This window comes from Ursus americanus, chromosome 8 (assembly GCF_024610735.1).
Source record: "Ursus americanus isolate L20-20 chromosome 8, mUrsAme1.1.p, whole genome shotgun sequence".
NCBI classification, from domain to species: domain Eukaryota; kingdom Metazoa; phylum Chordata; class Mammalia; order Carnivora; family Ursidae; genus Ursus; species Ursus americanus.
This window is the reverse complement of record NC_142134.1, coordinates 58,687,776-58,701,919: the sequence shown is the minus strand read 5'-3', so window position 1 is coordinate 58,701,919 and position 14,144 is coordinate 58,687,776. Positions and strand designations below refer to the sequence as shown.

The 14,144-nt window shown below is 34.3% G+C and overlaps 1 long non-coding RNA gene across 37 annotated transcripts in view; it reads left to right on the top strand.

Annotated features, from left to right (window-relative positions):
• The window catches only part of LOC123793462 (uncharacterized), a 191,377-nt gene that overhangs the window by 21,099 nt on the left and 156,134 nt on the right, over window positions 1-14,144 (top strand). For 33 of the 37 annotated variants that reach the window (XR_015725537.1, XR_015725568.1, XR_015725567.1 and 30 more), the window contains one exon: window positions 2,298-2,415. This is a non-coding gene — a long non-coding RNA (uncharacterized LOC123793462). Of the gene's footprint in view, window positions 1-2,297; window positions 2,416-6,103; window positions 6,286-14,144 lie in introns of all 37 variants that reach the window. The other 4 variants (XR_015725566.1, XR_015725540.1, XR_015725539.1 and 1 more) reach the window with 4 other exon arrangements.

Sequence of the window (14,144 nt, the reverse complement as noted above, 5' to 3'; positions counted from 1 at the left end):
AGAGAAAAGAATTTGGTATTCAATTGCATTAAGTGAAATTAATGAAAAGCATAGCTGTATTTCATTTTATCATTTGCTTTACTTTTTTTTTTTTCTTAAAGATTTTATTTATTTATTTGACAGAGAGAGAGACAGCCAGCGAGAGAGGGAACACAAGCAGGGGGAGTGGGAGAGGAAGAAGCAGGCTCCCAGTGGAAGAGCCTGATGCAGGGCTCGATCCCTGAGCCAAAGGCAGACACCTAACAACTGGCCACCCAGACGCCCCTATCATTTGCTTTTCTGAAACATAAGGTCCATAAGAACATAAATGCAAGCAAACATAATGAGAGACAGACTTAACTATGTAGCCACAATTAATATATCCATTAAAGTTTCCATTTTTTACTGAAGTAATGAGTAGTAAAGGGATAGTAAGCGATAGAAGTTTTCTTTTTAGAGAAATAATAACAGCAATAGAAGTACAATGAACATGTTGGCCAGTCATGCTATATTTGTCCTTATTCTCTTTCTTTCTCTTTCTCTCCATCCCTCTTTTTCTCTATTTATCTATTCATAACCTCACAATAACACAATATATAAGTATTATAATTTCCCCCATTGTCCAAACAGTCATACTAAAACTTGGAGACATCAAGTAACTTGCACAGGACAACAAATTCAGAAACTGGCATAGACTGATTCAAATGCAATTTCCCTCTGATAAAAAGCCTGTACTCTTGTTTGGTGAGTTGTGCTTTCAGAAACACATATTAAATTGTTACTTTGGACTAGTACCTATTCTAGGCAGGAGAGAAATAAAGATGAATTTGATGAGTCTTAACTGTAGGATGGTACAATTGATAGAGAAGTAAAGGAATGCCTTAATTTCTTAAGAGAAGTGGCAGTGCCAAAGCATGAAGGGTTAGAGGGTTCAAAAGCTCTTCACAGAAGAGACAGTCTTGAGCTCAACCTTGAGGAATAGTCAGAATTTGCCATCTAGATATTGGCTGCATATGAAAGGACATTGCAGGCAGGTAGAGTAACAAATATTATAAAGTAAAATTGAGGACTGATAAGGACCTTATATGACTGAAGTAGAGAATGCATTATTAGAAAACATTTTGGAAAAAAAAAACTATATTTATATAGTGACCTAGACAGTCAATGTCTTTGCAAGAAATTACCAAGTTTTAATTAATTTAACCTAATTTAATTTAATTATTTTTGATTCTCAATATGAGGAATAATTTAATATATTCTTAATTTTTATTTTAAATACCAAAGAAGTCTGCTGTCTTAACTTCTTTCCTAATATGCAATTTATCTAAACCTCAATTAGGGAACTTTCTTCAATTGGATACAAATATACATCTGCTTTGAGGAAGAATAATAGATGGCTCAAAGTAATCGATTACACAAATTGAGGTTTCAGGTTTGCTTTTTCTGTCTGTTTGTTTATAAAATGGCTTTGAGAGAATTTGACATGAAATCAAAAGAGGTTTGTGGAAATTGTATTATCTGTTTCATGACAATGCATAATGAGCTACTGAATGAAGGATTAGTTACCTCTCCCGCTGAATAGTTAAAGAGAATGTAAGTTTATTTCATTGTCAGCAGAACATATCAACTCAGATGTTCCGCGCCTATTTTGACATTTCAAAAAAGTGTTTTCCCTTTCCATAGATAACCTCCAAATGCTATATCAAAAGCTACAGTTATTCTTCATCTTTCTAGTTTGATATTTATTGCTATTCATAACATTTTCATGTATACCAAAACCCCATTACAGCACTTGCAATTATCCTTTGCTCCTCCCTATGCCTTTATCCATACTTAAATCATCAACTTTTGTTAAGGAGCCAGTTATTTTCAATGGGAGTGTTATCCTCCTGTTACTAAAGAGTAAAACAATGGGGATGAATAAATGCTAATTAGAAAATGGGAGATTACGATAAAATGTTATAGACTGAACTGAGTCCTTCACCCCTCCCAAATTCATATGGTAATGTTCTTTTTTTTTTTTTATTAATAATGATTTTTTATTATATTATGTTAGTCACCATACAGTACATCCCCGGTTTTCGATGTAAGGCTCGATGATTCATTGGTTGTGTATAACACCCAGTGCACCATGCAATATGTGGTAATATATGGTAATATATGGTAATGTTCTAATCCCCTATGTGACTGTATTTGGAAATACGGACTTTAAGGACATAACTAATGAGGTCATAAGGATGGGCCCCTGATCTGATAGGGCTGCTGTCTTTATAAGAGGAAGAAGGAACAAAGACAATTCTCTTTCTCCCTGTGCACAGAAGAAAGGCCATGTGAGGACACAGCAAGGAAGCAGCAATCTGCAAGCCAATGTGAGAGGTCTCACCAGAAATCAGCCACACTGGCACCTTGATCATGGACTTAACAGTCTCCAGAACTGTAAGAAAATAAATTTATGTTTATTAAATCATCTAGTCTGTAGCATCCTATAACTGCAGCCCTAAGAGAGTAATACAAATGGTAATTAGGCATTTTCTAGGCTATAGAAATAAGGAAAACATATCCCTACACCCTGGAAGGGCTTCAGTGAAATATCTCTGGGTTTGTAACACATGAGTTTATAACACATAGAATCTGCAAAGTGGGTATAGCTCTACAGAACTCGTTTTTGTGTAGCTTCAACATCTAGAGTGCAACTACTCCAGACTAATCATTGGTGTTTACTCTGAATCTACCTTACATTTGCCTCTTGTCAATGAATCACCAGCAAATAATCCTAGGTACAACTTACACAACTGCTTCCTACTCAAGTTGCCAAAGATTTGGGGGGAAATGACTACATTTATAACATTAAAAATATATTTCAGATAAGGTGTCAAATACTAGCTACACTTACTAGCTCTAACACTATTTGTTGTAAGTGATTTGGAAAATATAGTTAAATCCTTTACTCCCACTTCCAGCTTTTGTCTTTGAGAAAAGGATTGGCTAAAAGCCTGTTTATTTATTAACAAATTAAGGGAAATAACAATTACTTTCTGGATTTTCTGGTGCTTTAATGAGAAAACTACATAGAACACCCAGTATAGTGTCTGATACATAGTAAGAGCTCCATCAATGCAAGGTACACAGGCGCACATTATTAAGTTTTCTTCTGTTATGATTATACTTCTCTAGTTCTGTGTGTCATTCTTTTATAAGAAGAATTTTACTTAATGTCATATTTTCTAGCATGACATTAAATGAAGCACCCCTATGGAAAATAAATGACAGGTACATTTAGATAAAAATAAAAAACACAGAAATCCCAAGGATTATTTACATGTTTTAAATGTGTCATTCAAAAATACCCACAGCATTGAATCTTATCTTGGTAAACCCTATAATCAATAATTACCAGTTCCTGAGATAACATTATTAAATGTAATTATCTTCATATTATATTAAAATTGTAGACTCAATTGAAGATTCTAGACAAAATTGTAAACAAATAATTCTATCAGTATGGAATTGAATTTTTCCTCCCCACAGGTAGTGTGAGTAACTACAGCCATAAGAGTCTTAAAATATTTAATACTTTATTTCACCTTGTTCTTCAACCAACTTGTAATGGGAGCTATTATCTCCATTTAAAAAAGTGAAGGACTCAGATCTAAAGAGAGTCAAAGTCTTGGCCAATGTTCCTATTAAGTATCAATACTGAAAAGAGAACTCCAGGTTCCCATTCCAAGCTGCCTGCTCTTTTTACTGCTGCTAAAAATTTAGGTTTGATGAACTGTTTATTACACTAAGTTCTTTTTTTTTTTCAATATATGCTTTTTACAATTGTTTTGTTTTCATTTATTATAACTGACTTTGGATTGCCTGTAAACAGTTTTAATTGATAATAAATCTAGAATGAAGACAACATATAGCTTGGGATAGTGACTACAAAATTCCAATGTGCTGGAATCAATATCATTTCATTTGTAATGTAATCAATATCATTTGTAATACATGAGAATTTAAAATATAAAATAAATTATAACTGAGAAATCTTATTTGTAAGAAAGTAGGTCTGGGTTAAAAAGTAATGTTAGCATCTGCAGCTCAGATCAAATTAATATTTCTTGCATCCAGAATTATATTTTATGCCTAAGTAAATTGAACCTTATCTGAGATTATTGAGGCAAACCAGAATTGTAAAGTAATTGTGGAGCCATTAATTTACTAAAGATAGAAAAACAATTCTTAGCATAAATTTTGTTCTGTTCATATTATTATTTAAATATAATGTCAAAGATTTCCGATTTTACACTCTCAGATAATTAAAGTAGGTGATGCTAACACCATTAGACTGGGTTCTTTGGTGATTAGATATTAAAGTATTCCAAGAGAGTCTCTTGTTTTAATCAATGGAAAAGCATGCAAAAGGTGAATTAAGTATGGTATTATTTTATCTAGTTTACATGTAATTAACCTTTAAAGGAGAAAAAGATACTGGCTCAAGTATTTGCTTTCATATTAATAGGCATTCATTTTTAAATCAAAGGAATTTCTTATGACTAATATGAATGGAATATATATTTCAAATAAAATAATTTCTTCTATGGCTTTTAAAAACATCTATGAAAAAAATACATCCTGAAAATATACAAAGTAAATGAAAATATATGAAATGGTAGCTTATATGAGCAACTTTGGGATTCCAGTAGGATTGCCTGACAAAATACAAGACACACAATTAAATGAATTTCAGATAAACAATGAGTAATTGTTTAGTATATACTGTGGGTTGAATTGTGTTCCCTCAAAATTCATTTGTTAAAGTCCTAACCTCTAGTACCTCGTAATGTGACTTCATCAAGTAAAAAAGCTTCTGTATAGCAAAGGAAACAATCAATCAAACTAAAAGGCAGCCTACGGAATGGGAAAACATATTTGCAAATGACATATCTGATAAGGGGTTAGTATCGAAAAATCTATAAAGAACTTATCAAACTCAACACCCTTAAAATAAATAATCCAGTTAAGAAATGGGCAGAAGAAATGAATAGACATTTTTCCAAAAAAAGATATCCAGATGGCCACCAGACACATGAAAAGATGCTCAAGATCACCCATCATCAGGGAAATACAAATCAAAACCACAATGAGATATCACCTCACACCTGTCAGAATGGCTAAAATTAACAACCCAGGAAACCACAGGTGTTGGCAAGCATACGGAGAAAGGGGACCCCCCTGACACTGTTGGTGGGAATGCAAACTGATGCATCCACTCTGGAAAACAGTATGGAGGTTCCTCAAAAAGTTAAAAATAGAGCTACCCTATGACTCAGCAATTGCACTACCAGGTATTTACCTAAAAGATACAAAAATACTGATTTGAACGGGCACATGCACCCTGATGTTTATAGGAGTATTATCAACAATAAAAAAAAGGAGTATTATCAACAATAACCAAATTATGGAAAGAGCCCAAATGTCCATTGACTGATGAATGAGTAAAGAAGAGGCAGTATACAGATACAAAGGAATATTACTCAGCCATCAAAAAGAATGAAATCTTGACATTTGCAACAATGTCAGTGGAACTAGAGTGTATTATGCTAAACAAAATAAGTCAGAGAAAGACAAATACCATATGAATTCACTCTTTTGTGGAAATCTAAGAAATAAAACAGATGAACACAGGGGAAAGGAAAAAAAACACAACAGGGAAGCAAACCATAAGAGACTCTTAACTATAGAGAACAAACTGAGGGTTACTGGAGGAGAAGTGGGTGGGGGGATGGACTAGATGGGTATGGGGATTAAGGAGGCCCCTTGTGATGAACACTGGGTGTTATATGTAAGTAATAAATCACTAAATTTTACTCCTGAAACTGATATTACACTATATGTTAACTAACTAGAATTTAAGTAAAAATTGGAAGAAAAAAAAGAATATAGTGAAGACAATACCCATAGATACTGAGTAAGAACCAAGTAAGCATATTACCTTTTCAGTTATTATTATTAACATTATTGTTTATCCTCTTTTCTCCAGATTCTAATCACCCTTTCTTGAAGGACAGAACTCAGCGTTTTATACTTACTTGTATTTTTTATTTACAATTACCTTTTTCTTTTTTTTTTTTTTAAGATTTAATTTATTTATTTGACAGAGAGAGAGAGAGACAGCCAGCGAGAGAGGGAACACAAGCAGGGGGAGTGGGAGAGGAAGAAGCAGGCTCTCAGCAGAGGAGCCTGACGTGGGGCTCGATCCCACAACGCCGGGATCACGCCCTGAGCCGAAGGCAGACGCCTAATGACTGAGCCACCCAGGTGCCCCTACAATTACCTTTTTCTTATTCTAAGGACAAAATGCAACTAAACTTCTATTGTTCAATACTTAAAGTTTCATCTTCTCTGGACTTAAGATACAATCTTTTAGGAGCTTTCTAACCTCAAGGTTCTGTGGTTTTGTATAGATATGGAGGGAAAAATTTGACTTTCTTTTTATATTTCTTTACTCACCACATTGTTTCTTATTCATTTAATCAGTCTTTTCCTGTTTGTTATAGGAGACTATATTGTTTTGAAGAGAGTTTGACAAATAGAGGGCAAAAGAAAGTAGAAAATAAAAATTACTGTCAGTCCACCAACCCAAGATAACCATTTTAACATGTGTTTGGTCATTTCTTTCTATTTGTTTCATTATATTTGATGAATGTTTTTTTTTGTAAAAAGTTATGTTTGTTTTAAGTTGTGTGTGTGTGTGTGCGTGCATGTTTGTGTAGGTGAATATGTATCCCCTTCACCAACCCTAATCCCCCCCCCCCCAAACATATATAGAACCATCCATGTGAAAGAAGAAAGACCTTTAGCCCTTATACCTTCTGTAGCATTCTCAGAATGCACTTTTCAGATTTCCAACTTCAGGGAGAAAATTCTCCAGGCATCCCAGCACCTGTGCTCTTAAATTCATCATCCCATTGGTGCTGAGGCTGCACTTCCCTCTGGCAGCTCTCAGCTGATGATTAAGCATGGCAGAAATGCTAAGGAAGGCCAGTTTCTGGGGATCATGACCCATCTGTTGGGAACTTTGGCTCGAGGACTCTCCAGTGGCCTTCCTGAATGTTCCTTAGAACTGTACTGCAGTAAAGATATTTCTCCTCAACTTATCTCCCTCCCTTTCTTCTCCCTCTCTCCCTCCCTTCCTTGCTTCCTTCGTTCTCTCTTTCCCCTCATGGTCCTGTTTTTCAAAGGACTCTGATTATCACAGGAGTATATGCTAACTATACTCAGAGGCATAGGTTTTGAAATTGAAAGTACAGGGGCGCCTGGGTGGCACAGCGGTTGGGCGTCTGCCTTCGGCTCAGGGCGTGATCCCGGCGCGATGGGATCGAGCCCCACATCAGGCTCCTCCACTATGAGCCTGCTTCTTCCTCTCCCACTCCCCCTGCTTGTGTTCCCTCTCTCGCTGGCTGTCTCTCTCTCTGTCAGATAAATAAATAAAATCTTTAAAAAAAAAAAATGAAAGTACAATAGTAAAGAAGGCAGACAGGTCCTTATAAAAGAGCTCACATTCTAATTAGGAGAGGCAAACAATAAATGTGTAAGTACATAGAAATGTACCAAAAAATAACAATACTACAGTGATATTTTGGTGAATGAGTAGGAAACTGTTAGATTGGGTGGATAAGGAATAGAGACTCTAAAAAGGTGACATTTAAGAGAGGTTTCCCTAACAGAAAGTAAACAGAGTAGTCAGCCTTGTGAAGGTCGAGAGGAAGATCTTCTTCCAGGTTCACTATCAGTGCAATCCATGAAGCAGAAATTGGTTTGGCTCAATAACGAGCAGAGAGAAACTCGGTGTAGGTGGAGCAAAGTGAGGCAGAGAGAATTGAAGTTAGAGACACAGGCAGGGGCAGGACCAAGGAAGGCTTTATAACATAGGGTGATATATTTGGACATAAACCAGGGTAATATATCTGGATGTGTGCTGGGGATCATTGGAGGATTTTAAGAAAGGGAGTCCCGGGATCTGATTTATGTCTTTAAAATCCATGTTAGCTGAAAAGAGATGATCAGAGGCGAGAATTAAAAAAAAAAAAAAAAAATGTTAGAAGGCGATTCTAATAGTTAAGAAATAAAGGTTATTTCATCTATAGCAATGGAAAAGGTAAAAAATAGGCTGGTTTAGAATGAGTTTTGGGAAGAACTTGCTGATTAATTGGATATAGGGGTTGGAGAAAAGAGAGAGATGATGGACAACCACTAGATTTGATGTTTATTAATTGGGTGAATAGAGATACTGCTTAAAGAAATGGGGGTGGGTAATATGTCCTTATACTTTGGACATATTTTTCCCCTTTAATGCAGCAAGGAGATATTTGTGCCCACACACAGGCTTTGTGGCAGTGCCAGACTACTGCCCAGGCAGAAGGTAAGGAGCAATATAGGGGACTCCTGACAGGAGAGGAGATTGTTATACATGCCAGGATAGGGACAACTTGGGAGTAGTCTGATGTCCTCTGGCACTAGGAGCAAAGTTAGAACTCAAGAGGACACAGCTAGTTTGTCAGAATGGCCTAGCATTGAAGTACATTTGTGAAACTGGCATTACCAGAGATGTTCCCTGTTTATGCAGCTTGCCTCACCTCACCCGTACAAGCCAAGAGCAAACCTTTCAATCACAGAGGAGGTAGGCTTAGCATAGAGTAACTGGTGGGCTGAGTGGTGGGAATGAAGGGGCCACTGAAGTCATCACAACAACCCTAGATACAGCATAACACAGAGAGCCAACTTCACTTAATAAATGTAGCATTAAATGGACTACGACAGATGATAGATCTCAGAGCACCTGCTTCTTCTAACATATTATCTGGTTTCTAAAATCAGAGTTTGTATTACAGTCAGGTTAAAATACATTTTTCAGTTGTTACTCAGAGAAGTAATTTATAGGTATACTGTTCATAGTTATTGCCTGGGCATGGGCAGTATTAGCCATATGAAGCCCATGAGCTGCCTTGAATTTTTTGCATTGGTAGCAATTCTAATTTAAATTAGTAAAACCCAATTTTACTGTAAATGTTAAAATATGTATATCAAACAATAGTGCAGTATGAAGAAGTATGGGCCTGAAGAAGATTGTTACAAACCAGGCAATGCAACTAGAGGTAGCAGACATGACCAAGTCTTTCATAATAGATCCCAGAAAAGTCATAGCTAGAAGGCTATATTGGTCTGTCTGTTGAGAGTATAATTCAAACACTGAGTATCTGTCAAAAACTTCTGGATGACCCTTAACACAGATGATCAACTTTCAATAATGTGGAGTTCAATTAATGGAATAAAATGAAACTCTGTTTCACCAAAGAAGAAATATAGACAAAATCTTAGAATTGTTCATATGCCTTGAAGATATGCTATGGATTTTAAAGAAACTGAAGAATCCAAGGCCCTGAATGTGGTATATAAAATATGCCAGTATGAAGCCTAAAGTAATTCAGAAAACTCTAAGCTTGAATTCAAATGAAACTTATACTTCATTTTATTCTGATACTAAAGACAGAGTTTTATGTAATAGTAGATTAAAATTGTTATTTGGGAAATTTTTGATAAAATTAGGTATATTTCATATAATGTTTCCATTGATATTGAATAACTAGTTAAACAAAATAAAGATATTATTTTAAAATAGTATGTTCCATAATACCTAGAACTCAAAGATGGATGATAATTTGGGAGTTACTAGATCTGCTACTCAATCCCTGTGTGATTTGGGGCAAGGGATTTTACCTCTCTGACACTTTCTTCCTGTGTCCATATCTTTCTAGATGCCTTATTTCACAGATTGATAAATGAAATTAGTGAACTCTCACACACTGAGCATATTACATAGTCAGAAAAGAGCTCCTGAGTAGCTACTTAATAAATATTTCCATTTTTAACATTAGTAGCTAGAATGTAGTGCCATTTTCTTATTGACATTTATGTACTGAATAAAGTAATCTGAGCTATATTAATTAAAAAGAAATGTTTGCCATGGGATGTAATAAAGCAAGGAGGGTTTTTTTTTTTTAATTAAAAATAAGCAGGGTATAAACCTTTCACTTCTCTTGAAATGGCACTTTGGCTGGACACTATTTTCTCTTTACATTGCCTTTCTCATTTTATAATATTTAAGCGTTTTCATATTCTCATTCTGATTAAACATGATTATAAAGGCTGCATAGTATTCTATTACACAGATGTGAGATAAACTGCATAAATATTATCTTATATTGTTGAACATTAATACTGCTTCTCTCTTTTATTCTTAAAAATAATGCTACAATGAATAATGGTACACATAAATTGTGTGTGTGTGTGTGTGTGTGTGTGTGTGTGTGTTTGTGTGTATGAGTGCTCAGTTCTTGGGAAAATTAACAGAACGTTATTACTGTGTCAAAAGATAGAACATTTATGAGACTCATGATATAAATTGCCAAACTTCCAACAGAAAGTTTATTGGAGTTTACATTCTCACCAGTAGTAACTGGGGAGGCTCTTTCAATGCACCCTCATTGTGCCACTATTATTAGCTGTGTTACTTCAGACATACCATTAACATTCTCTAAAGGTTTTTTGTTTGTTTGTGAAATGAAATATGTACCACTTCTGCACAGTCATTGTTAGTGTTATATAAAGTGATATAGTAATATCTCTTGCTTTCTGCTATATGCCTCTTCTCTTTTGAAGATCTGATCTATTTTAATGTTTTCACACACTCCCTTTTTCACTCTGCTGATGACTTCCAAGGGTCTCACTGGACTTCCCTGATAACTTGAAATTGCTTCCTGGATATGTCCTCCTGTATGTTTCACAGTCTATGCAACCCTAAAACCCAACCACTTCCATCAGTTCTTCTTCCCAGTTTTGTTTTCTTTTTCCAAATTCCCAGGAGGTAATACAAACTGTAAAGCTATCTTTAACTCATTGAATGATTGTACCTAATGTATATTCTTTTACTCACTAGATAATCCTGATATCTTTTTGAAGTGTTTCTCATATATTCTTGTAGAGTCCCTTTGTTATTAGTGTTGTCCAGGGTTTCATGAATTTATGTTTGGATGTGGCAGCATTTTCAGAGAGTAACCAAAATTTATTTTTAGCTTCTGCTTATTTATATATTGTTAATTTTAATATATATCTATATATAATTTTATCCTTCAGAGAAAATAAAATTGCAAGATATAAGTAAGGACAAGTGTGAAAAAGTGAATAGTTTGGGGTATATATATGTATATATAGATATAGATTTTTTTTTCCCAGAAAATCTAGGCTAAGTTAAACTTTCAGATCTAAGGACGATATTTAGCTTTGAGTTATTTCTCAGACTAAAAAATCTTCTAATTCACTCTGCACATACCTTCAGGACAGAAAACTATCAGAAATGTGGTAAGTAGTATTTCTTTAAACTATTGCTTTTATTGTGCTGCTCCTCAGGGTAAAAATCTTCAGTGACTCCCTTATCCTACCACAGGGGTCTAAATTACCTGGTTTTAAGACTTTTTTATAATTCAATTTCATATAATATATCTAACTTAATTTCCCACATACAACCATTACTCTAGTCTCAACAGTTTGTCCCATGATCCCATGAATTCTCCACAGGCTTTCATGCTCTCTTTTGCTTAATTTGTCACTCATTCTGGAATTCCTTTCACTTCCACTTTTCCCCAACTCTAAATTTCAGCATCTTTCTAGGTTCTTCCTAAGCCTCACCATCTCTGCAAAAAATTCTCTGACTACTCAAGCCCCCATTGATTTATTTCTCTTATTTTTTGATTTATCATATATTTTTTAGTATCTATTTAACATAATCTAAACCCTCAGTATAAAACAGCAAGCCAAAGAAGCCATCTGCAGACCACATATTCTATTGAATATATAAATTGTGTGTATTTATATCATATATAATATATTTTATATATAAAAATTCAAAATATAATGAAAACATTATAAGTCATATTTAGAAACATAAACTGAAAGGACAGAGTATTATGATAGCTTAGAATATTAACATCTAAACTATTCTTAAGAACTAGATGAACCTTTCTTAAGGCTCTGATCCTTCCTTCCTTCCTTCCATCCTTCCTTCCTTCCTTCCTTCTTTCCTTCCTTCCTTCTTCCTTCCCCCCCTTCCCACTCTCTCTCTTTCTCTCTTTCTTCAGCACTGGCTTTTGAGATGAGGTCTATCAAAACTTCTGTGTCTCTTTTGGATTCCAGGTACAGTTAAGAGCACATAAGTGCTTAATAAATACTTGTAGTTTGTTTATATTATGAAAAGAAAAATACATGTATTTGTATTTTAATTTACTGAGGAACTAAAAACTTTTAAAAGTATATTTCAGGTAATAGTGGTATTGGTGCTTCAAAAAAGATTGGCTCCTATGGAGTTAAATTTGTGAAACCTCCACATTTAAAATGATATTTCCCAGAGGAGTCCATTGTGCAAAGGAGGAATTATACTTTAAAAGGGAAGACATGTCTGTCTGGAATGACATAGGTGCAGTCATTGGAAATGCAGAGTGTACATCTCAGCTTAATTTGGATCAATTAAGATACTAGGAGAATGATAAACGTGATATTTGTGAAGACGGAGGCCTGAGCTAGTTAACAGGTAATCAGAATGTTTAACAAGCTGGAAAAAAAATATCCCTCTTAGTTAGAAACAACCAAGTTCGAAATTACAAAATTAACATAGAGAGATGAAGGAGAGGTGAAAAAAATGGAATTAAGTAAGTAGGTAAGGAGTATAGAGTCCCAAGGAGAGACAATACTAATAGTGAAAAGATAATCAAAATATTTAAAGAATACTACTCTGAATTAAAATAAGAGAAAATAGAGATTTTTCTAAATTTATAGTGTCTTACATAATGCAGTGAACACTGTTAATACATAGCTTTGGTTAATATAAATGATGTAGAACTATAATTAAGATAGATTATTAAAAATTATTATTGTTTGAAAAAGTGACCACATTTTATAAGCTCATTATGAAATAGTAATTCTTTTGGGACTTCTACCTAAAAAAGTATTACTGATTAACACTAAGACAGCAATATATGGATAATGGAAAGAGAAGCAGATGTTTATAATGAAACAAATTATAACAGTAACTTAAACAATTTCACTATATATTCTGAGAAAGAGTAATCAGTCAATATATATTGATTAAAATATGTGTGTGTCAGAATGCAGATTATGGGAGAAGTTTGTGCCATGTTGTAAAAATAGTCAACCTAAGGTTCACTTTTAAATTGATTCTTGAGATTTGAGAATTTGGGGATAGCATTATAATATATATGCCTATATCTAGGATATATAAAGACACATTAAAACAATAACTAAAATGGAAATAACTTAATTAAAAGTGAACAAAATATCTGAATAGAAAGAAAGAAGATACGCAAGTGGCTAAAAAGTATATGAAAAGATATTCAATATCATTAGCCATCAAGGAAATGCAAATCAAAAGCACAATGACAATACTTCACAGCCAAAATGATGGCTGTAATCAAAAAGACTGACAATTACATGTGCTGGCAAGAGAAATGCAGAGAAATTGGATTGCTCATATTCTATCAGTAGTAATGTAAAATATGTTAGCCATGTTGGAAAACATTCTGGCAGTTCTTCAAATGGTTAAACTGTACAACCTGAATTTCACTGCAAGTCATATATATACTCAAGAGAAATCAAGACATGTTTCAGCAAAAATGTGTACATGAATATTCATAGCAGTATTAGTCATAATAGACAAAAAATGGAAACAAGCCAGGTATCTATCAACCAATGCAAGGATAAATATAATGTGGTATATCCATATAATGGAATATTATTTGGCAACAAAAATAAATGAAGTACTGATACATGCTACAACATGGATGAACCTTAAAAATATTATTCTTAGCGAAAAAGCCTAACACAAAGAACCACATACTGAAATGTCCATGATAGAAAAATCTATAGAGACGGAAAATAGGCTAATGGTTGCCAATAGGCAAGGAAGAGGTGGGGGTTGAGGGTGGGGAGTGATTGCTAAGCAGAGCTGAATTTTGGGGGGAGGGTAAAGAAAATCTTCTAAATTCATTGTGGTAATGGATGCACAACTCTGGAGATGTATGAAAACCACTAAGTGGTACACTTTAATG